This window comes from Acomys minous, assembly GCF_964271855.1.
Source record: "Acomys minous genome assembly, chromosome: 16".
Classification (NCBI taxonomy): Eukaryota; Metazoa; Chordata; class Mammalia; order Rodentia; family Muridae; genus Acomys; species Acomys minous.
The window spans coordinates 29,929,522-29,952,203 of NC_140498.1; the positions used below are offsets into that span (position 1 = coordinate 29,929,522).

At 39.3% G+C, this 22,682-nt stretch overlaps 1 protein-coding gene and 1 pseudogene across 2 annotated transcripts in view; both read left to right on the top strand.

Moving 5' to 3' along the window:
* Positions 1 to 22,682, top strand: part of LOC311586746 (uncharacterized protein) — a 290,778-nt gene that overhangs the window by 237,762 nt on the left and 30,334 nt on the right. The window lies entirely within an intron of this gene.
* On the top strand, positions 4,667 to 5,726 carry LOC311586689 (putative UDP-sugar transporter protein SLC35A4; annotated as a pseudogene). The gene has a single exon. The product of its transcript is annotated as a putative UDP-sugar transporter protein SLC35A4 (transcript).

Below are 22,682 nucleotides of genomic sequence, written 5' to 3' on the forward strand. Positions count from 1 at the left end.
TTTTGGTTAACAGTGAGGCACTCTTGGGAACAGAATAAGCATGGTGGTACAATGTGGAAAAAGATGGGGGAAGAAGAACATTTCCAAAATAATTTTTCTTTGTCTTTATATTGGCCTTTCCTTACACATATTTCACAAACTGCTTTTAGAAGTACGTTTTCACAAATTGCCTTTAGAAGTACAGATGCCAAATAATAGTCAGGCTCAGTTTTTACGTCTCCTTGTTATTCTGTTTTCTGTTGTTTAATTGAGAAGGAAGATGAGAAAATGAGCCAGGTTCTTTATTTTCTTCTATAGTATATCCGGCAGCTGGAGAATGGCAGTGGTTGACAAAATGCTCAGTTAATTGAAGCCATGTAGTGGATATTGATGATCTTTCTGCATTTAATGGTGAAATAAATCTACTGCTAGAGAATAAAAAACCCAGATAGCTGTTTGGCTGATATATGTCCATACTCTCCTCTTCAGGCAAATGAAAAAATAATAATCACTTTCCCAGCTGTAATATGTTAATGCTTGATTGTGCTCCACAGAACATCTCAAGCTTAAGAAAAATAACAGTATATCGCATTCCTCAACTTTTAACTGTTAGATATACTGGAAATGTCCTATGATTAAAACATTTAATTCACTCAGCCACCTGTTGGTGACAGCAGAGTTACACAAATTCTAGCTTTGGAAGCACATTCAGCATGCACGATTCAAGCTCTAAAAACAGTTGCAATATAATGGGCAATATAAGAGATATTTATTAAATGGGGTCATTATAAATACATTAAAACATTGTGGATAGGGTTATTTGTACACTATCATGGACCTTTTTATCCTTCAAACTGATAATGGTTTAACAAAATTGTCATTGCGTTTTCCTTTGAAATGCCCCTCACCTCATAAAAGGAAAACACCAGCATTACAGGGATAGAGCCACACATGACAGAAAAAAAGGCTTTTTCACACAATCACACTCCGGGTGCTAAAAGGTTTTAATGTTAATTCTATTAAACCCATCATCATGAATTTTCAAAATGCAAACCTTAAAATTGTTTTAATTTCTGCCTTCTTGGAAATATTGTGATAAAGAAATTAAAATATTCTTCCTCTCATCTTTCTCATCCAATATGACCAGTGATTTGGGAAAATCTCTCCTCATACCTTCCATATCAAAATATGCCTCTAGATACTCAGCTATGGGGCTCTAATACAGTTCAAAACTAAATAAAAATTAGTAGGATAAGTTAAAGAATGATGCCACCAAAGCTGTTCTCTTCTGACCCAAGTCCTTTTTGTTATGTCCCTTATGATCTCCTTAATCTAGTTTCCTTCTGAACCTGTCTATTCCTGTCTTTGCAGAAGCATCACATTTCATTTTTTGCTCTCCTCCCTTACAGACACAGGAGATTGCAGGTCTTCATGCTTATCATTTTTGTTCCTTCTCCTTTGATGCTCAAGGTTGTGTCCTCAACAGTTTTCTTTTTACTAAGACACAGGAGCAATCACACACTTAAGTCATAACTGATGGTCAGTGGCTTAGGGGACCTCTGTGTTGAGAAAGATTCTAAAGTTAGGCCTGTTCTCAAAGAGAAAGTCTACTACAACGACATACTGTAATGTGTTCGGCGTGTATGTGGGGTAGGCAATACCAGCATTGCCTTAAGTGTGCTTTAGAATATTTTTCCCCCAAGTTTTAACCTGTATAAGCAATGCCTCTAAACTTGATGAAAGTACAGATTTCTGTGCTCAACACTGTAGTATGTCTACATTCCTGCATATCTGGAGTGTAGTCTAACTATAGACGAGAACTGATGCTTCTTGTCAAGGTTCCAAATTATGCTGATACTTCCAGTGCAGGAACATACTTGAAATTCACTGATCTGGGGATTCAAGGACTAGCTTAGTGGCTAAAGTGCTTGGTGTCTAGCCGTGAGAAGCTGGGTTCAGATATCAGCTGGTATATGAAAGCTGAACCCTTTCAGTACTTGTAATAGTGGGCAGAAACAGAGAGATTCCAGGGCTCCCTGAACAGTCACTATAGCCAGGCAGTGACCTGAAGGCTAGCTAAAAGATCCTGTCTCTCCAAATCAGGTGAAGGACAGAGGAAGATCAGAAGTGTCAACCTCTCTCCATGATCATACATGTGAACACATAGACTTACTACACACACACCCAATACACACATACACACACACACACATGCATGCACAACACAAATACACATACCACAAATCCAGTGCAACATTTAATGTCTTTTTATATTTTTTTCTTTTTCTTTTCCATGCATGTGTTCACTGTATACAACTAACTGAATGACTTAAAGAGAATGTAAGTTCTATTTTTAAAAATGTGATTTGTAACTCTGTAATTAGGTATTCACAGAGGCATCTGTACCTTTAAAATATTTTCACACAAATATATACCATTAGTTGAGATCTACTTAATTGAAAACAGATATTTGGTTTCTTATGAGATTCAAAAGCCAGAAAGCAGAAGCATTTGTATTTTTAATCTTATTGTCTTAAGATGAGGTTTCACAGTGCAGCCCAGACTGACTTAGAGTTCCTGATCCTCCTGTCTCATCCTCTGTCATGAAGGGATTATAGACAAGTTCTGCTAAGATTGTAGGCAGCAGGTGTGTTCCATAGTGTTTAAGTCACAGGGTTTTTGTGAGCTTTATTAGGTGCTATTATTATAAACACATGCATTTTTATCACAGGAGTATGCATCTTGGGTGTGGAAGAGAGATATGATTCTATAGAGAGATAAGGCAGGGTAGTTAGATAAGGTTGTTAAAAACCTTAGAGACATTCAGAATATGGCATTTAAAATGTTTTTATTATTTTAAAGATTCTCTGATAATGAGGCAGGTTAACTCCTGGCAACACCCAGCCTACCTCATAGAGGATAATGAGTATCAAATAACCTCCTTATGGAGATGGCTTTAAATATGGTAAACAAGCCACTGTGCAAAATGTCCTCGTTTCTACCACAGACATAATTCTGCCTTGAAAAGTGCAAGCTTGGATGCAGGCAGAGTCAACGGTCAAACTCTGCCAAGACAGGGTAAGCAAGTCCTCAATAGTTCCTGCCTCACAAATATGTCTGTCAGATATTTTGGGCTGAAGAAGATGCCCCAACATAATAGAGAGTTTTGGGTGACTATTCAAGTAGAAAACTATCTCTGTCATCTTCTCATTTGGAAAGCTATTAACCTGCATTCCTGGGGTACTCAGGCTCAGGTAATCAAGTTTACTCCTTTTCAAGTTTCTGATGGAGTTGAAGATCAAGTAGCTTAGTTTTGCAATGAAGCTTAATTGTTTAGGGGTTAAGATGTTTTTAGGTCTAGACAGATGTTTTAAGTTGATAATGACAAGATGTGTTGCAGATTGATTTACATTCAGAATTTTAGACTCAACAAGATAGAAAGATGTTTTCTTCAAGGCTGTCAAATACAAATAGCCAAAACACTAAGAATGTAACATTTATATAATTCCTGAATGTGTCATGCTTCTCCTTGCTATAGGTAGTCTAGTGTAGATATGTGCAACAATATAAATGTATATATAAAAAAAAAGTTAAAAAAGACAAGTACATTTTAAAAAGCTACACACGTAAAATCTCACCATCATGGTTGCCTTAACAAGACCTAAACCAGAATAAAACCAAAAGACATGCTAATGTGGAAAGGGGGAAGCTCACAAGACTTCAACTCCAGACAAGGAATTATAGGCAATTAAACAATGCTGAGAGCAGGATAAATAATTTTCCCCAGGCCATTAACACTGATAGTCAGCCTTGAAACCATAGTCTGGTAACGCTGCGTAGGTTCTACTTATATATATTTAGAAATATTTATGTGTATTTTATTATATCATACATGCGTACATGTAATATATTTTATATACTTATTATATATATACAAATAAAAAGAAAGAGCCCATGAAAATAAAGGGAACATGGGGAATTATTAATTATAATATAATCTCAGAACTACTTTAAGAAGTTTGCCAGGGGAAGATGGCGGATGACAATGATTTTCTGCCCAAGCTTAAGGACCTGACATTTCTCAAGAACCAGCCAGAGCGTCTACCTGTGAAAGACGAAGTCAACAGCGGTGTATGCCAGGATGGCTCACTTTTGTCCTCCCTATTCCTCAGGGGATTCCTAGCAGACTATGTGGTGGCCAACTGAGAGCATCAGCAGTATTGGGCTTTGCAGTGGGCACTTGCACTGGCCTCTATGCAGCTCAGGCATATGCTGTAGCCAACGTGGGGAAGGCACTGAAGAACAACTTTGGGTCGCTACGAAAGGGGCCTGACTAGATCCACTGAGGAAGCAGGATGAGCATGTTTCAGTCACAAACACTCTATCTGGCTCCCTTGCTATTGTTCATTTGCTGTCCCAGCCTATTCTTCCTCGCTCGTCCTTGCTTTTCTTCCTGCAGAGAATGGACAGCTGGTTTGTCAGCCTGCACCCTACACTCTTTCCCTCCCTAGTTCCGTGGGACTGACCCCAAAACTATGGTTCATGAGCCCCCACCCCACGTCAAAACCTAACTGTGGAATGTGCAGCTGACTCTGACCCTCAGTATTCTCTTACTTTCTTTCAAGTGTATCCCAGGCTTCTCTGACCCTTGCCAGCTACACAGGCCACACTGGGTCTAGTGTGCGCCATGAGTGTAGAATATGGAGGTATGCCGGGCGTAGACCGACCAAGAAAGCCTTGCAGAACCCTCATGCTATTCCTATTCACTGCCATGTTTGGCACCCATGCACCATTCTTAGCACTGTGCCACGGAAATGGCCGAGTGCCCTTTTGGCCCTCCTCAGCTGTGTTACTCACTGAGCTGACCAAGCTACTGTTGCGTGCGCCGCCTTCTCCCTCCTGGTAGGTTGGCAAATATGGCCCCAGGATGTGCCACCCTGTCGCCAGGTTGTACCTTTTGCACTCTCATCCCGGCTCTACAGCGCCAACAACCACCTGGTGGTCTATCTGCAGCGTTACATGGACCCCAGCACCTATCCCGTGCTGAGCAGTCTCAAGATTGGAAGCATAGCTCTGTTGTTCTGCCTCTGCCTTGGGCACCGCCTCTCTGCCTGTCAGAGATTGGTACTGCTGTTGCTGATGGCTGCAGGAGCCTGCGATGCATCGGGTGGCTTTCAGCAACCTACAAACATCCTTCCTGGGCCCCATTAACAGCTGGAGTCCATCCCATGCCCTTGCATACCACTCTACTGGGACTTCTGCTCCTCATCTTATACTATCTCATCTCCGGGCTTGTCATCAGCATACACAGAGCTATTCATGAAGTGACAGGGGTTGCCCTGAGCTCTTCAGAACCTCTACCTCTACACCTTTGGGGCGATCCTGAACCTAAGAATGTATGCTGGCATTGGCCGAGGCCCAGGCTTCCTAGAGGGTTTCTCTGCACGGACAGGGCTTGCGGTGCTGAACCAGGCTGTAAATGGACTGCTCATGTCATCTGCTATGAAGGATGGCAGCAGCATCACACGTCACTTCATTGTCTCCTGCTCGTTGGTGGTCTACGCTGTGCTTTCAGCGGCGCTGCTACAGCTGCAGCTCACAGCCGTCTTCTTCTTGGCCACCATGCTCATTGGCCTGCCTGTGTGCTTGTACTACGGTAGCCCCTAAGTCCTTGACCACCTCAACTCTCACTTGTGGCTGTGTAGAATAGATGCAACTGCCAGAGCCATCTCCCATCTCTTGCCTCCTCCCACCCCCCCCCACCCCCGCCCACTCAGCAACCCTGTAACAAGTGCCTTGTAAGAAAAGCTGGGGTGGCCAGGCTAGGCTTTGGATGACTCAGGTGGGTGAGAGTTACCCTTAGGAGACATAAAGGGTGGACTTGGTTAAGGAAACACCTAACTGCACCCCCATATTCCTTCACACAAAAGAAAAAAACAAGAAACCCCACACCCAGGCCTGAGCAACCTGTCCTTGAGGAATCCTGCCTTGTCATGCATGCATGTACATTGCTGCTTCAAGTGAAGGTTTCCCTTCCCTGCCTGCTGTGGTCACTCCTAAAGCTTGGTGCTGGCTGCTTCAGCTCAGCATGACTTCGACATAAGAGATACATAGGTTGCCCTCCACAGTGCTGTTCCCTTTTCCCAGCCATTATTCTGGAAAGGTCAGAAGGGGCTGGAGCTTAATTCATCTCAGGGAGCATTGCCCCCTGGGCCCTTGCTGAAGTGTACACTCCTGAGCTCTGTGATAACTCGAGGGCCCTGATAAGGAACACTTCCTCTAAGGCACTTAGGAGATCTGTTTCTTCCCACTATTGCCCCTTCATGGTGTCACAGCTTCCATCAGCTTGGGAAGGCCCTGCAGAGTAACCAGGGACCAGGTACAAAACACCTTTATAGATAATCAGTGTCTAACTAACTGCTTAAGCAATAAGGTCTTCATAAAGTATTCAAGGGTGTAGGGTGATTCTTACAACCAAAAAAAATATTTCAAAATAAAGCGTTCTTTAAGAATCACCATAAAAATAATAAAATATCCCATTAAGAGGATCAAGAAGGAACGAAACAGATTTAGTGAGTAGCTTGTCATAGATAGCTTTCTAGATTAACTGAACTGTCAAATATGTAAGGAGTGTGAATTTCACATGGAGAAAGGAGTGCACTGTGTGAGAAATAACATTTCAATGTATAGAAATCAGAAGTATGGCTGAATCAGAATGTTCCAGAAAATGGGGCACTTTAAAGGCAACATTCTAAAAGTCCAGGAATATGAATTGTGGCTATATCATGCTGGGGCTTCAAGACCATAGTAAGGAGTCTAGTTTTTATCTAAGGAAGAATGAGGGGCCACCCCAAGAATCATTTTGCTTGTTTTCAGAATGACCTGACTCACACCATGCTCAAGAATAACAAACAAGAAACAGATCAATGTGGAATAATTCAGAAAGCTGTGCCTATATAGATTCATGTAAAGTGTTTGATAATTACATTTTGATTAGTATAGTAAGGTCACAATTTATATAATACGACATTAGGTAAGAAATTTGGTGATTGCCACACACACACACACACACACACACACACACACACACGCACGCGCGCGCACGCACACAAAGCAGAGAAGAAGACTGCTTAGAAAAATAGAGAATAAAAGGAAGAGGTGGAAGCAAATTTAAAGATTTTCTTGGTGTTGGAGTCTAAGTACTATGCTTGTGATGTTGAAAATACCACAGTACTACTTGTGTTAGAGACTTGTCCCTGGGGTGGTGCTGTCTGGAGAAGAAAAAGCCTCTAGGAAGCTACAGCTTGCTGGAAATCCTTAAGCCATTGCAGCCTGGGGCTCAAAGTCTAAACTCTCCAATGACAGAAGAACACGAGTAACTGCCCAACTAGAGAGAGAGAGAAACCAAAGCATGGAAAGATGTCTCGATGGAACTGCCTGATTTAACACTTTGCATCTGGTTGCTACTTAAGGCAAAGACTAATTTATAATTTACCACATGTTTGTCAGATAAACTCCAGTGTTTAATATGTCTTGTTTGACTGGGCACAGTGGTGCACACCTGTAATTCTAGCACTCAGGAGGCAGAGGCAGGTGGATCTCTGTGAGTTCGAGGGCAGCCTGGTCTACAATGTGAGTCCAAGCCAACCATGGCTATACAGAGAAACCCTGTACTGAAAAACAAAGATTCTTCTTTGTCTAAATGAGGATACTTCTTAAGTACCACGAGGTTTTTTTTTCTTTTAAAGATCATGAGTTACTTAGTAGGTAGAGAAGACAAATCTGCACAAGCTAGTCTTGGCTCTGAGCTTTTGAGTTGTTAGCAAGAACATCAAACTGCCCCCAATGATACTGTCTGCCTGAGTAACCTCCATAGAAACAAGCACAGTACTGTGTGTTTACAGGATAGTTTGTAGAATAACAAACGTTGATACAGGGCATAATACTTTCTTAAGTAATTTTCACATACTAGAAGGTATTACTTTCATAGAAAACTCTGTAGTTATATGTAAAATATCATTGCTCTTAGATAAATAAGGAAAATGAAATATCTACTATTCAAAGGTCTTATCCAAAGTCTCAGGAGGAGATTGTGGCTCAGGAAAGCAGACACAGCAAATCTTAGATTTCAGCTCAAAGCTCCACCTCAAAGTACAGCTCTTAACACTGTGCACTAGGCGTTTGCTCCTGCTAATTTCAAATGAACATTTTATTTCATTATTCATGATTTTCCTGATAAATTAACTGAAAATTAACCCACTTTTAAAAAGCTGACTTTACAGGATGCTCTTGGGGGAGAACTGATTAAATCTAGTTGTCAGTTTATTCCACTCTCTGCCTATAATAGACACATTTGTCAATATTGCAATTCATTGTTCAGAAACACTATGAGAAACCAAGGTAAAGTCAATATACAATAAGCTTTCTGTGCTTTCTTTATTTCAAATAAGACAGGGACTTTGTACACAGGTTGTATAGGAGGGGCAGAGGTAGGAATACCTGACAAGGTGGTAAAAATGAGCAGGACTGTTTCAGTAGCTCTTGAATTACTGGCAAATCCAACCCATCATCTCTCGGGCAATTATATTGAACCCCATTTCACTCTCTTGTGATGAAACAAGGTACTATACAATAGATGCCACATGCTATAATCTCAATTGTTGAATTGGGAAGGCTTGAAATAAACATTTACTGTCACTCAATTTGGGCTGAAAGCCATTTAACAGCTGTAACAGCATTTGCAGGCAGGCTGTAGGGTAAGTGTCTGTGGTGTGTCAGTTCAGTCTATCAGTACCAATACAGATGAGGCTACCTGTGTGATGCTGATAGGCTTTTACTAACCACCCAGAGCACACAGTTTATACTAACAATTCAGATGTAAGGAATGAAAATATAGGAAGTACTTACATAGACAGTAAAAATCCCATATTACTGAAATATGTAAAGATATCTGTGATTATCATTTGTGCTCTGAATTGTGATAAGTCCATACATTTAATACATAATTATATTAGTATGTTTTTTAATGAATACATTAGAAGTTTTAGGTGAGCATTAGTAATATATGATATAGAAGGATTGGAGAGATGGCTCAGCAGTTAAGAGCACTTACTGCTCTCAACTTGTATCAAGGTTCACTCCTTAGGACAGACATGGAGGCTCACATTTACAGGTGATCTGACAAGATCATCTGTCATCTGTTGGCACTGCATATTTGGAGTGCACTTACATATACATACAGGTAAGTATTGATATACATAAAATAAAAAAATAACAAATTTAGAAAAAAAACATGACATATAAAATGCACCAGAATTGAGGCCACTGATATAGAGACATTAAGGATCACTACAGTAAGTCAGCAGTACCGTGTCAAAACCACAATGCCTTATTCATTCAACTAGTGCATGTTATTTGTACTCCAACATTACAATATTGCCAGTTAAAGTGGATCCATTATATTGCCTGAACTTGGACACAGTCTATAGTGCTATAATTTTTCAAATGGTCTGACAAGGTAAGTCATTAAATAGTTGACTACTTTCCTACCTGCCTTCTCTCTCCATTTGGTCAAGTTCCTTATTGAAACCCTGCTTATAAGGAAATGGAAAAAAATGTAGCAATTACAAGTATTTCTCACTCATACTTTAATATAAAGTCATGTTTTTGAACCATTTAAGAAGTACATCCAATTAGACAAGTGTATGATGGGATGCACCAACATTTAACCTTAAAGAGTGGAATGAGCTGTCTCCCCAAGGAGATCTCCCAGGCCCCAGGAACATCTAGCCTCCAGCCCATGACTCTACTCACTATCTCGAGGAGGGCAGATTGGCCTGAGCGACACTTGGTTCCAGCTTCTAGCTCACAGCTTTACCCTCTTCCCAGGAAACCTGCTGGGATCCAGGATCATCCAAGTTATACCCCCCTAATCCCAATCCCCTGTCTGCAAGTCCAACTGGAATACGGCCATCAGAAGAGAGGTTTGGCTATTCCCTGAGATTCAGCCTCCAGCTCACAGCTCTGTCCACCTCCTGAGAAAGACTGCCAGAGCAGCAGGAGCACATATCCAGCATCAGGACGACTAGATGCCTAAAGGCCAGCATAAGAACAAAATCCACAAGAACCAGGGCAATATAGCACTGTTAGAGCCCAGCTATTCTACTACAACAAGCCCTGGATATCTTAACACAGCTGAAATACAATAAAGTGACCTTAAATATATTCTTGTGAAGATGATAGAGGCCTTTAAAGAAGAAACAAAAAAAAATCTCTTAAAGAAATACAGGAAAATACAGTCAAACAGAGAGAAGTCTTTAAAGAGGAAACGAATACATCCCTTAAAGAAATACATGAAAATAAAAACAGGTGAATAAAAGGAATAAAATGGTTCAAGATATGAAAATTGAAATAGAAACAACAATGAAAACACAAACTGAAGGAATCCTGGGGATTGGAAACTTAGGCAAGAGAACAGGAACTGTAGGTGTAAGCATCACCAACAAAATAACTAACTGAAAGGTAGAGAGACAGTGTCCAAATCAACAAAATCAGAAATAAAAAGGGTGATATAAGAACATATACTGAGGAAATCTAAGGAATCAATGGGTTTTACTTCAAATGCCCATATTCCACAAAACTGGAAAATCTGAATGAAATAGGGGATTTTCTGGATAAATTCCACTTACCAAAGTTAAATCAAGACTAGGTAAACAAGTTAAATAGTTCTATAACCCCTAAGGAAGTATTCATTAAAAGGCCCCCCTCTCAACCCCTCCCCATCTGGGACAGATGGTTTCAGAGCAGGATTCTAACCAACTGTCAAAGATGAGCTAATACCAATACTCCTCAAACTATTCCACAAAATAGAAACAGGAGGAACATCGCCAAATTTATTCTATGAGGCCACAATCACCCTGGTACCAAAAATCACACAAAGATCCAAGAAAGAAAGAGAATTTCACACTAATATCCCTTATGAGCATTGATGAAAAAATACTAAAGAAAACGCTCACAAACTAAATCCAAGAAAACATCAAAAACATCTTGCACTGTGATTAAGTAGGCTTCATCCCAGGGTTGCAGGGGTGGTTCAACATATGAAAATCCATCAGTGTAATCCACCACATAAATAAGCTGAAAGAAAAAAAATGATCATCTCATTAGATGCTGAAAAACTTTGACAAAATTGAACACCTCTTCATGTTAAAAGTCTTGGAGAGATCAGGGATACAAGGCACGTATTTATAAACAATAAAGGCAATATACAGAAAACCTATAGCCAACATCAAATTGAATGGACCAAAACATAAAGCCATTCCACTAAAACTGATGACAGACAAGGTTGCCCAGTATCTCTGTATCTGCTCAGTATAGTAGTTGAAGTCCTAACTAGAGTAGTAAGACAACTAAAGAAGATCAAGGGGATACTAATTGGAAAGGAAGAGGTAATAGAATCACTATTTTTAGATGATATGACAATATACATAAATGACACCAAAATTCTCCCAGAGATCTCCTACAGCTGATAAACACCTTCAGCAAAGTGACTCGATACAAAATTTACTCCAAAAATTCAGTAGTCCTTTTGCACACAAACAATAAATGGTCTGAAAAAGAAATTAGTGAAAGAACACCCTTCACAACAGCCACAAATAATTAAAAAATATCTTGGTATAACTCTAACCAAGAGAGTTAAAGGCCTGTATAGCAAGAACTTCAAGTCACTGAAGAAAGAAAGAAATTGAAGAAGATATCAAAGGACAGAAAGATCTTCCATGGTCATGGATGGGCAGGAGTAACAGTAAAAATTGCCACTTTACCGTAAACAATCTACAGATTTAATGCAATTCTTAGAAAAATATCAACACAGTTTTTACAGACCTTGAAAGAGCAATTCTCACCTTCATATGGAAAAACAAAAAATCCAGAATAGCTAAAAAACAACCTTGTGCAACAGAAGAACATCTGGAGGCATCGCTATCCCTGATTTCAAGCTGAACTACAGAGCATTGGTGATGAAACTGGCACGTTATTGACATAGAAACAGACTGGTTGATCAATGGAGTCAAATAGAAGACCTATACAGATAGACACCCGAATTTTGACAAAGAAGCCAAAGCTATACAATTGAAAAAAGAAATAATCTTCCATAAATGGCACTGATCTGATATGACTTGATGTGCTGGGGTGGGGTGGCTCCCCTTTTCTGATCAGTAGTGGAGGGGACATAGGGGGAAGAGGGAAGAGAGGGAGGGAGGGAGAGACTGGGAGGAGAGGGCGAAGGGGGCTATGATTGGGATTTAAAGTGAATAAATAAATAAAATATTTTTAAAAATACCACAATGAAAACAAATAAATAAATAAATAAGGAAGAAGAATACAAATAGAGCCATATCTATCACCCTGCACAAAATTCAAGTCCAAATGTATCAAAGCCTTCAATATAAAACCAGATTCATCAAATCTAATAGAAGAGAAATTGGGGGAATAGCCTTGAACTCATTGGCACAGGAAATTATTGTCTGAACACAACACCAACATTTCAGGCACTAAGATCAACAATTAATAAATGGGATCTCATGAACTGAAAAACTCTGCTTGGGAAAGGACACTGACAATAGGACAAAATGGCAGCCTACCAATTGTGAAAAGATCTTCCCTTACCCTATATCCAACAGAGGGATAATATAAAAAATATATAAAGAATTCAAGAAATTAGACACCAATAAACCAAACACCCCAATTTTTAAAAAAATTAGTTACATAGCTAAACAGGAAACTATCAACAGAGAAATCTCTAATGGCCAAGGAACACTTAAAGAAGTGTTTATCATCCTTAGTCATCAAGAATATCAAATAAAAAATGACTCTGAGATTTCCATTTTACATCTTTCAGAATGACTAAGATAAAAAAATTCAAGTAACAGCATATGCTGGCAGACATATGGAGCATGGGAGACACTCCTCCATTGCTGGTGGCAGTGCAAACTTTTTACAGACACTGTGGAAATCAATTGAGGTTTCTTAGAAAATTTAGAATTGATCTACCTCAAGACCTAGCTATACCACTCTTGGGCATATACCTAAAAGGTGCCTCCAGCATATCACAAGGGCATTTGCTCAATTATGCTCGTAGTAGTTTTATTGGGGCTAGCCACAAACTGGAAACAACTATATATTCCTCAGCTGAAGAATGGATAAAGAAAATATGGCATACTTCACAAAATGGCATACTACTCAGCTATTAAAAACAAAAGACAACATGCAATTTGTAAACAATTAGGTGGAACTTGAGAATATCATCCTGAGTGAGGTAACCCAGATCCAGAAATACACACATGATATGTACTCACTTATAAGTGGATATTAGTCACAAAGTATAAGATAACTATGCTTCAATGCACCTTCCCAAAGAAGCTAAGTAAAAGGAGGGCCCAAGGGTGGATGCTTGAGTGTCACTCAGAAGGGGAAATAAAATAGGCATTGGAGGTAGATGGATGGAGGGAACTGGGTAGGAGAGGTCATGGGCAGTGGGGCAGTGGTGGGTATTAGGAGTAGGGATGGAGGCCTTGTAAAAGAACAGAAATTGGAGAAGAGGTCTTCTCTTGGACATGCCAGAAACCTGGGATAGAGGAGACCCCACAAAGTCTATGTGAACCACGCTGGCTGGGACTCCTAGCAGAGAGGGGTATGTAACCTGAAGTAACAACCTCCTGTAGGCGGTGTAGGTGTAAGGACGCCAACCCACTCACAAAACCTTCAATCCAAAATTCTTCCTGCCTATAAGATGTGCAGGAATAAAGATAAAGCAAAGTTTGAGGAAATGGCCAACCAAACACTAGTGCTACCTGAGACCCACCCCATGGAGGAGAACCGATTCCTGACGCTGTTAATGTTACTCTGCAATGCTGGCAGACAGGAATCTAGCACAACCCCTTTAAGAGGTTTCACGCAGCAGCTGATGGAAACAGAGATGCAGAGACCCACAACCCAACATTAGTTCGAGCTCAGGGAGTCCTATGGAAGAGTTGGGGGAACAATTGACAGAGCCAGAGGGGTCAAGGACTCCATAAAAAGACCTATAGAGTCAAATAATCCTGACACAGAGACTGAACCACCAACCAAAAAGCATACATGGACTGGTCCTAGGCCCCTGTACATATGTAACAGATGAGCAGCTTTGTCTTTATGTGGGTCCCTAGCATCTGAAACAGAGCCCCTCTCTAACACTGAGGCCTGCCTTTGGATCTTGTTTTCCTAGCTGGTCTGAATTGTCTGGCCTTGGGTGGAAAGCGTGTGCCTAGTCTTGCAGAGACTTACTGTGTCAGAGTGGATTGGTACCCATGGGGTATCTCTCCATTCTCTAAGGAGAATGAAAGTGGAGGAAGTGGGGGGTGGGGTGGGGGAGGGGGGGAGCAGAGTGTGTAGGACTAGGAGGAGAAAAGTGAGGCTGCTATCAGCATGTAAAATGAATACAAATAAGTTGTTAAAAAGTAGAATAAAAGACAAGTCAGAAGCTGTTTTAGGTCAAGGATGGAAGTTTATTTTCATAGGAACCAGGGTGCCTATATAATGACTTGTTATGTTTTTTGAGGGGCAATTAATATCAGGGAAAACTTTCTGGAGAGTACTACACCCCACATTTTACATGTGTAAAATGAATGAGATGAAAACATGACCAATGTCAAGACAATGTTGATTTGTCCTAAGACCGTAGCTATGCATGACACCCATTCTACTGGCATCACAAGATATTACAGAGATGAAGATTAATACAAAAAATGGTACATTATTCTCCTATTAGAAAAATGTAAAAAAAGAGCCTATTACTGCCAAGGTTGTGGAGTATCATGGATTCTTATTATTCTTGGTGGATATGCAATAGAATTTCTTCCATAGTAGAAAGATCAGTTTATTAAAGCACATAGCAACACAGAGGAATAATAAACATTACTAGAGAAAGAAACTACACTAAAGAGCTACAAAGCATGCATTTATATTTATATTGCAGTTTGTAAAATGTGAATATTCACAGATTAGTAGTTTATAAAATTTAATAAGAGTAAACTTCAATAGATTAAACATAAAGATTGTTTCAGGGCAGTCAAACTATCTTATACCACATTGCATTCTATGTTTTATATGATATATGGATAAAGAATACTATATATTTGTCAAACTCTGTGCAATGTTACAGTGCAAAATGCGAAATAAAATATTCACATTAAAAATTAAGAGTTCAAGATTTTAGGATTAAGAAATAATGTAGACATTGATAAAAGAAATGAACTGAATTACAATGTCATATATTATTTATTAGTTATGATTCTCTAGAGAAATAGCATTGATAGCATGCATGAAAAATAAAGGGGTTTATTAAAGAAACCAGTCACATGGTTATGGAGGCTGGCAATTTGCAGGGAAGAAGTAAGCGAGATAAGCATCTAGGAAAGCCAGAGATGCAGCTCCAAACTAAAGGCTGGCAGAACAGCCTACTACTCAGTTTATATTCAAATGCAGGAAAAAGCCAGTGTGATCCAGTTTAAAGGAATCCCAGTAGATGGGAAAGTCCCTCATTTGGGGAAGGTCCATCACTTTCTTCTGTTTGCCTTTCAGCTGTTGGATAAGGCCCATTCACATGAGGAAAGCTTGCTGTGTTATAATGTTAATCTCACCCAAATATCTTTATATACATGTCCAAACTAATGTGTGACCAAATATCTGGGTATACTCTGCTCCAGTCAAGTTGACCTCACATTTACCACAATGCATGCATAGCTTAAATGAGCTATAGTAGTTTTGTTCAATATATGGAAATCCATCAATGTAATTCATCATATAAACAAATGGAAAGGAAAAAAAACCACATAATCATCTTAGATGCTGAAAAAGCATTCAACAAAATCCAGCACCCAGCCTCCTCCCTTCTCTCCTCCCAGTCCCACTCTCCATCCCTGTACACACCCCCCATTCCCCTCTCTCCTCAGGGAAGGGGAGACCCACCCTAGCATCTCAAGTCACAGCAAGTCTAAAGGTTTCCTCTTCCACTGAGGCCCAACAAGGCAGCCAAGCTAGAGGAAAAGGATCCAAAGGCAGGCAACAGAGTTAGAGACAGCCCCTACTCCCATTGTTAGGGGACCCACCTGTTACCAAAGCTATACATCTGCTGCATATGTGTAAGGGGTCTAGGTCCAGGCCATGCTTGCTCTTTGGTTGGTGAGCCCCCATAAGCTCAGGTTAGTTTACTTTCTAGGTCTTCTTGTGGTGTCCTTGACCCCTCTGGCTTCCTCTTCCCACTCTTTCACAAAACTCCCTGAGGAATTCGGCTTATTATTTTGCTGCTGGTCTCTGCATCTGTTTCAGTCTGACGCTGGATGAAGCCTCTCAGAAGACAGTTATGCCAGGCTCCTGTCTGCAAGCATAGCAGAGTATCATTAATAGTGACAGAGTTTGGCTCTCTCCTATGAGGTGGGTCTCATGTTGGGCCAATCATGTGTTGGCTATTCCTTCAATCTCTGCTTAGTATTTATCCCTACACATGTTGAATGCAAGATTAATTTGGGATAAGGGTTTTGGGGTCTCTCTCCCTCCACTGAAAGTCATACTTGGCTATATGAAGTGGGGCTTCACGTTCCATGTCCCCTGCTGCTAGGAATCTCCCCTGGGGTCACTTCCATAGACTGCTGAAAACTTCCCTTGTCCCAGAGATGCTGCTCACACCCACACTGATGTCCATTCTCTATCCTGGTCCTCCCCCAACCCTATCTGCCCACCACACACCGGATCCCTGATCCCCACACCCAATACCCTTCCCACTCCCTCTCACACCAATTTCCTCCCTCCATCTACTTCAGATGTCTATTTTGTTTCCTCTTCTAGATGAGATTCAAGCACCCTCCCAAAGGGAAAATTGTAAGTTACCAAGGAAGGCTATAGCCAGTAAGAATAAAGATGCACCAGCTGACTATCCTAGAAGAATTTCTGTAAATTAAAAGCCCTAATTAAAAGTACAAATGCTAGAAGATCAAGTATAAAATATAACCAATCGAGAAATAATTCCTCTCTCATACGCAGTAAACTGTTGGTGATTAATAAGACAATTAAATTTCTATAATATAGAAATCCAAAAAAATCAATAAACATAAAGGTTGTTCATCCTTTTTAACCAGTAAGAGATAAATTAGTATCTTTATGTAATAATTTTTCCACACACCTTCCAGACAGGTTTAAAAAAGAAAATTGGATACGGATAAGCATGGTTAGAAAGTGGGGCAGTGCAGATACACAGATAGTATGTGTATGGGAGGAAATTGGTACTTAGAAAAACAACTGGACATCCTTTTGTCTATACTGTCCAAGCCTGATATATAACCTACATACCTATTTATGCTCACCATACTGTAAAAATTCTGATATAGTAAATGTGAAACATCAAGAAATGAAAGAACTATAGTTACTTATGTAACACTGAGTAAAATACAAAAATATAATAGGCATTATATATTTTAAATATTGGCTAATGCATTTAGGACTGTAAATTAAAGAAAGCCAAATATGTTGTTTAAAGAATAATTGAATAGACAACATTTTTGAGAGTTAAGACTACAGAGAAGACTAAATCAAGACACTGATATCATACAAAAGGTGAGGGGCATGTAAAAGTTATGGGGGACAGGGCATATTTGATTCCCTAACTCAGAAGATACGTACTGACAATTCTTTACATATTTACCCTGCTTGTGTTTTAACTTTTACATTAGAGGTTTGAGTGCTTTTCATATATGTGTTTTTATAATGTTTCTTAAGTGAGATGGAGGTGGGGGGTTTGTTTGCAGGTGCTAGCGGAGGACAGAGAGGAGCATCCAATCCCTTGGAGCTGGAGTTGGAGGTGGTTGTGATATGAGCCGCAGAATGTATGTGATGGGAACTGAAGCCACCGTTCTTAGGAATACAATCATGCACTCTTTCCTGAGGGCTCTCTCTCTCTCTCTCTCTCTCTCTCTCTCTCTCTCTCTCTCTCTGTCACCAGTTTGATAATACCAGTATTTCATTTCACAATTTTAAGGTGTAAAAACCAAAAAATGTAAAAATAAAGCTGGAATCGAAGATTAAAGAGGTTTTCTGTGAAATACAGTTAGTTATCAACCGAGGTGGTTCCTGGAGGAGTACATAGGGGCCAGAGACAAGATATGTTTGGATCTAGAAAATAGATTACACTTTACATTGATCAGATTTATCCAATAAGATGTTATTCTTTAGAAATGTATAAAACCAAGGAGGTGCAAAGGGCTTGCTTGCATTTATTCATCCCCTACTTGTCTCCATAAATATGGAAATGACATGGCACTGGAAGCTGGTGTTGACATCATGTTGTAAAATGATTCTATAGATGGATATAGTGTTTTGATATCAACTGTCACCAGGATTTTGTTCTTTTTATGTTTCTACTCCAATGGTATGGAAAGCCAGAAGTGTAAGTGCTGGCAATATGAAATCAGCGATGCATTATGCATGCACATGTGTGTGTACATGTCCATGCATACAACTTGGTTTATAACTGTAGCCAGTTGTGACATCTAACAACTAAACAGACAGGTGGAGACAGTGAGGGACATAGAACCTACTGGAAGAAAATCAACGCCCTTTGCCCATCAGTGGATCCTTCCTCCACCTGTAGCAAAGAAGCAAGTAAAAGAAGAACATATATGAGCCCTTTTCATAATTATCAATAAATTGCCTCTGAAAGAGAAAACTGATTTAGATAAGACAGTAGTGTTTAATGGAAATGTGAGGCATTCTTGTTTATTCTAAAAACTTACTGACAGATGGAATCTGCACAGTGCGGTTTCTTTGTTCGTTAATTCTTCTGTAACCGGCTCCTAGGTTCAGCACAATTGAGCTATACAGGCAGCAAGACACCATTCTGACCTGAGAGCCCAGCATATAGATTCCAACCCCCATGAAAAATGGAACAAAGACATACTTGATCATCATTTATAGTTCTGGGAAAATACCTTAAATGCACTAACCTTGTTTCTGTCACTCCACTTAATGCAACTGTTCTTACTAATCAAAATGTTTCACCAGGATATGGTTTTTGTACACAAAATAAGGCCCATGGCTACCTGATTTGGACAAGTTCCCTGGGTAGCCTGTTAGCTCACAATTATTTTCTACTGGATTTGAGAGTCCAGGTGCTCTCTGAAGGAGAATCTCACAATATTTCACCAGAGCGGCATCTGGCACAGATATTTGAGAGGCTTATCTCCTTTTGCCTAATCCTGGATAGGCTTTTTCTATGGACTTTTTCATAAGCATTTCTCCTTTAAGAAGGTACCAAAATTATTTCATCTATTGGTCTCTGTATCTCTCTCATTCTTTGCCATTTGAACTTCAAATGCCCCTTTATCAGTTCTCTATATACATTAGGGAAGATGTGAGCACTCAAAATTCCTAACATCTTTCCATTTCTAGAATCAAAGAACGTCCTTATGGAGATGGTTTCAAATGTGGCAAATAAGCCACTGGACAAAATGTCCTCATTGCTACCACAGACAGAATTCTGCCTAAAAATGGCAAGCTTGGATGAAGGCAGAGTCAACAGCCAAACTCTGTCAAGACCTGGTATTCAAGTCCTCAATAATTTCTGCTTCACAAATATGTCTGTCAAATATATTGGGCCATAAGTCTGAAGATTATGCTCCAGTGTTATAGAGAGTTTTGGGTGACTCTTTAGGTAGCAAACTATCTCTGTCAGCATTCATTTGGAAAGCTACTAACCTGCACTCCCTGTATACTCAGGTAATCAAGTTTATTCCTTATCAAGCCTCGGATGAGGTTGAAGACCAGATAGTTTAGTTTTACAATTAAGCTTAGTTGTTTAGGGGTTAAGATGTGGTTAGGTCTAGATAGATATTTTAAGTTAATTTTGATGAGATATGATAGATATTGATTTATATTCAGAATTTTAGACTCAATAAGACAGGAAAGGTGTTTTTTTTCAAGGTTGCCAAACACAAACAGACAAACCACTAAAAAATGTAACATTTATATAGGTCATAATTGTGTCATGGTTCTTCTTCCTATAGGCAGTTTGTATATATGTATAATAATATAAATGTATATTTAAAAAATAAAAAAAATTATAAAAAAATTTAAAAAACCAATCACACACACACACACACACAAATCCAAAGCAACATATATGTCTATATTTGGCACTGGTAAGCCTTTTAAAATTCATCATTTGGGCCTTTTGCTCAGTTTCTGACACTTGTTTGTATCTCTGTGTTTTATAGTACTATTGCCTATAGATACCCCTCTCTGTGATATTTGGAAAGATTCAATCTACTGTTTTCTTTCTCAAGTATATATACCACATTGTTTTGCTTTTTGTTTTTACAAACAGGCCCGGTGGCATTAGGAAGACATATCTTTTTCTTAACTTTCAAGCATTGCCAAGTGTCTCAGCAAATCCTCATCAGAGTAGGAAACTTATTTCAATCTTCCTCATGTAGACAACTGTGAGTTCGTGAAATATGAGAAAATGATAAAAATCTTTCAAAGAACTGGGAACTTGGTGAGACTGAAAGGTTCATCCACAAAGACTTAGAATATATGAGTTGATTTACAAAAAGAATATTTCCAATGCACTGACTGCATGCATTTTTGATTATACTTTTGACAGCAGCATGCTACAGCCATGATACAAATAGGAAAACTTGATGAGATACAGAGAATAGTACATCCCAGGCAAGATGAATCAACTGTGAAATCGACAGAGCTTTTACTGAAATCAGTACTGATGGTGTTCCTTGAAAGCCAACAGAGTAAAAGGGGCTTACTCATTTTCCTGTACATTAATATTATCCCTTTCACAAAAGATCTTCAAGGCAGCACCGTGGAAATAAAAGATGGTTTTAAAAGGGTTTTCTTTCTTTACCCTCCACTTGATTCTCTAGTATGCTGACTAGGAAAAATCAAAACATGAAAAGAAAATTCCAATGGGGATAAATTGATCCACTCCTGACTGAGACTAAAGTCACTTTCACTACTTCAGCAGATTAAATGACTGTTTATTGAATTTGAGGTCATTTCACTGCAGCTGTTTGACCTGGGGTCTTCTCCATCAGCCTCTCTAGCTAGGGAGAAAAACACAAAGAAAGCCTGAATGGCGTTTGTGCAGTTAGGTGATGTTCAGGGGCTATGGTTGTTTGTACCTCATGGTAACTAGTGGCTAAACAAAACGCATTTTCCCCCAAAAGCTTATGATTTAGTGTCAGACAGTTGGTTTTAGTCCAGGATAGTCACCCCTACAAATATGACCTGCAGCAGTTGCCTATTTTACTAATCTGTTTTTTTGTCTGTTAAACCTGATCTTCCTCAGCTGGTGGGTTTTAACTGGATTGCATATAATACTTGGTATTAAGTTCTCAGTGCTGGGCCTAAACATAAGTTTCTTCCTTCCTTCCTTCCTTCCTTCCTTCCTTCCTTCCTTCTTTCCTTTTTTCTTTTTCCTTCTTTCTTTTTTTGCCATAATAACTTTGATCCAAAATGAATATTGGTTCTGAAATAAACAATGCTTTTTTTCAGTGCTGCAGACAGCTCTTGCTTCACATGGTTAACGCCAATGGAAACCCAGAAGATCTGCTTGCAGCATTTTTGTCTAATGTTTATCTTCATCTTGTCAAGGAAGACTAGAAATAGAGCCAATTTCTTCTTTCATTGTTATTGATTCTCATGGTTGTATAGGTTTTCTTTTTTTTAAAAAAAATATATTTAGGGTAAGAAAGCTAGGGGAATAAATCCAAATATTTCCGAACAGCAGATCTGGCTCTGCTCAGAAGAGCATTTTCCTTATGGCTTCTTTAGACTTTATTAGCAATTATATTTCATTGTTCAATGGGCTTGATTGTCTTCCTCTGACGCAATGCGGTAATTGTAGTCCAGATCAATGCATTAGAATATTTACTAAAGAACAGTCAGATGGCTGCTGACTATTGCATTATCTACAGGTTAAATTAAGTATGGGAGGGAGACTTTCCTATATTCATCATAATGTGGAAATATTTAGCCACTGTTGTAGTCACTGTTCTAAAGTCCAAAACCAAGACTGTGCTCAGTGCATTTACTACTTCCTCCTAATGCCTGTGCATCCTCATATGCAAAGTGAAACTACAAATTCCCAAGTGATTAGCATGTACTTCCCTCCTTCCCATGTCTATTGAGCTGGAAATGGAAGCCATCCCGATAATAACTAGTTACATAAAAGCAGAGTACATTCCACAGCTACAAATCAAATTCATCACTCCCTTCTTCCCCTGCCATTTGACCTAGTCAAATGTAAGTAGGTGAGGCTTTGCCAAATCTACATCCATTTCAACTTCCCCCTTTCAGGATGGAATCTACACTTTGCCTCTTTATCCCATTCATGATGGTCTTGGGGTAAATCTATTGCAAAGAAAATTACTCTGTGCCTGCTAGAAATAAATAGCTTTAATTTTACCTCTTAATCTTCATTTTAACTTTCATCTTAAAGTTCCGATTTTCAAGTATCCGACTAAATTGATTTGAGGCTTAATGCTTGCCAAATAAATAATGAGGCTCTGAATGAGTCCATATGTAATAAGGCAAGAATTCCATTCCCCTAACATCGCTATAATCAGGCAATGATTAAATTATTTCTAACATTCTTAATACCA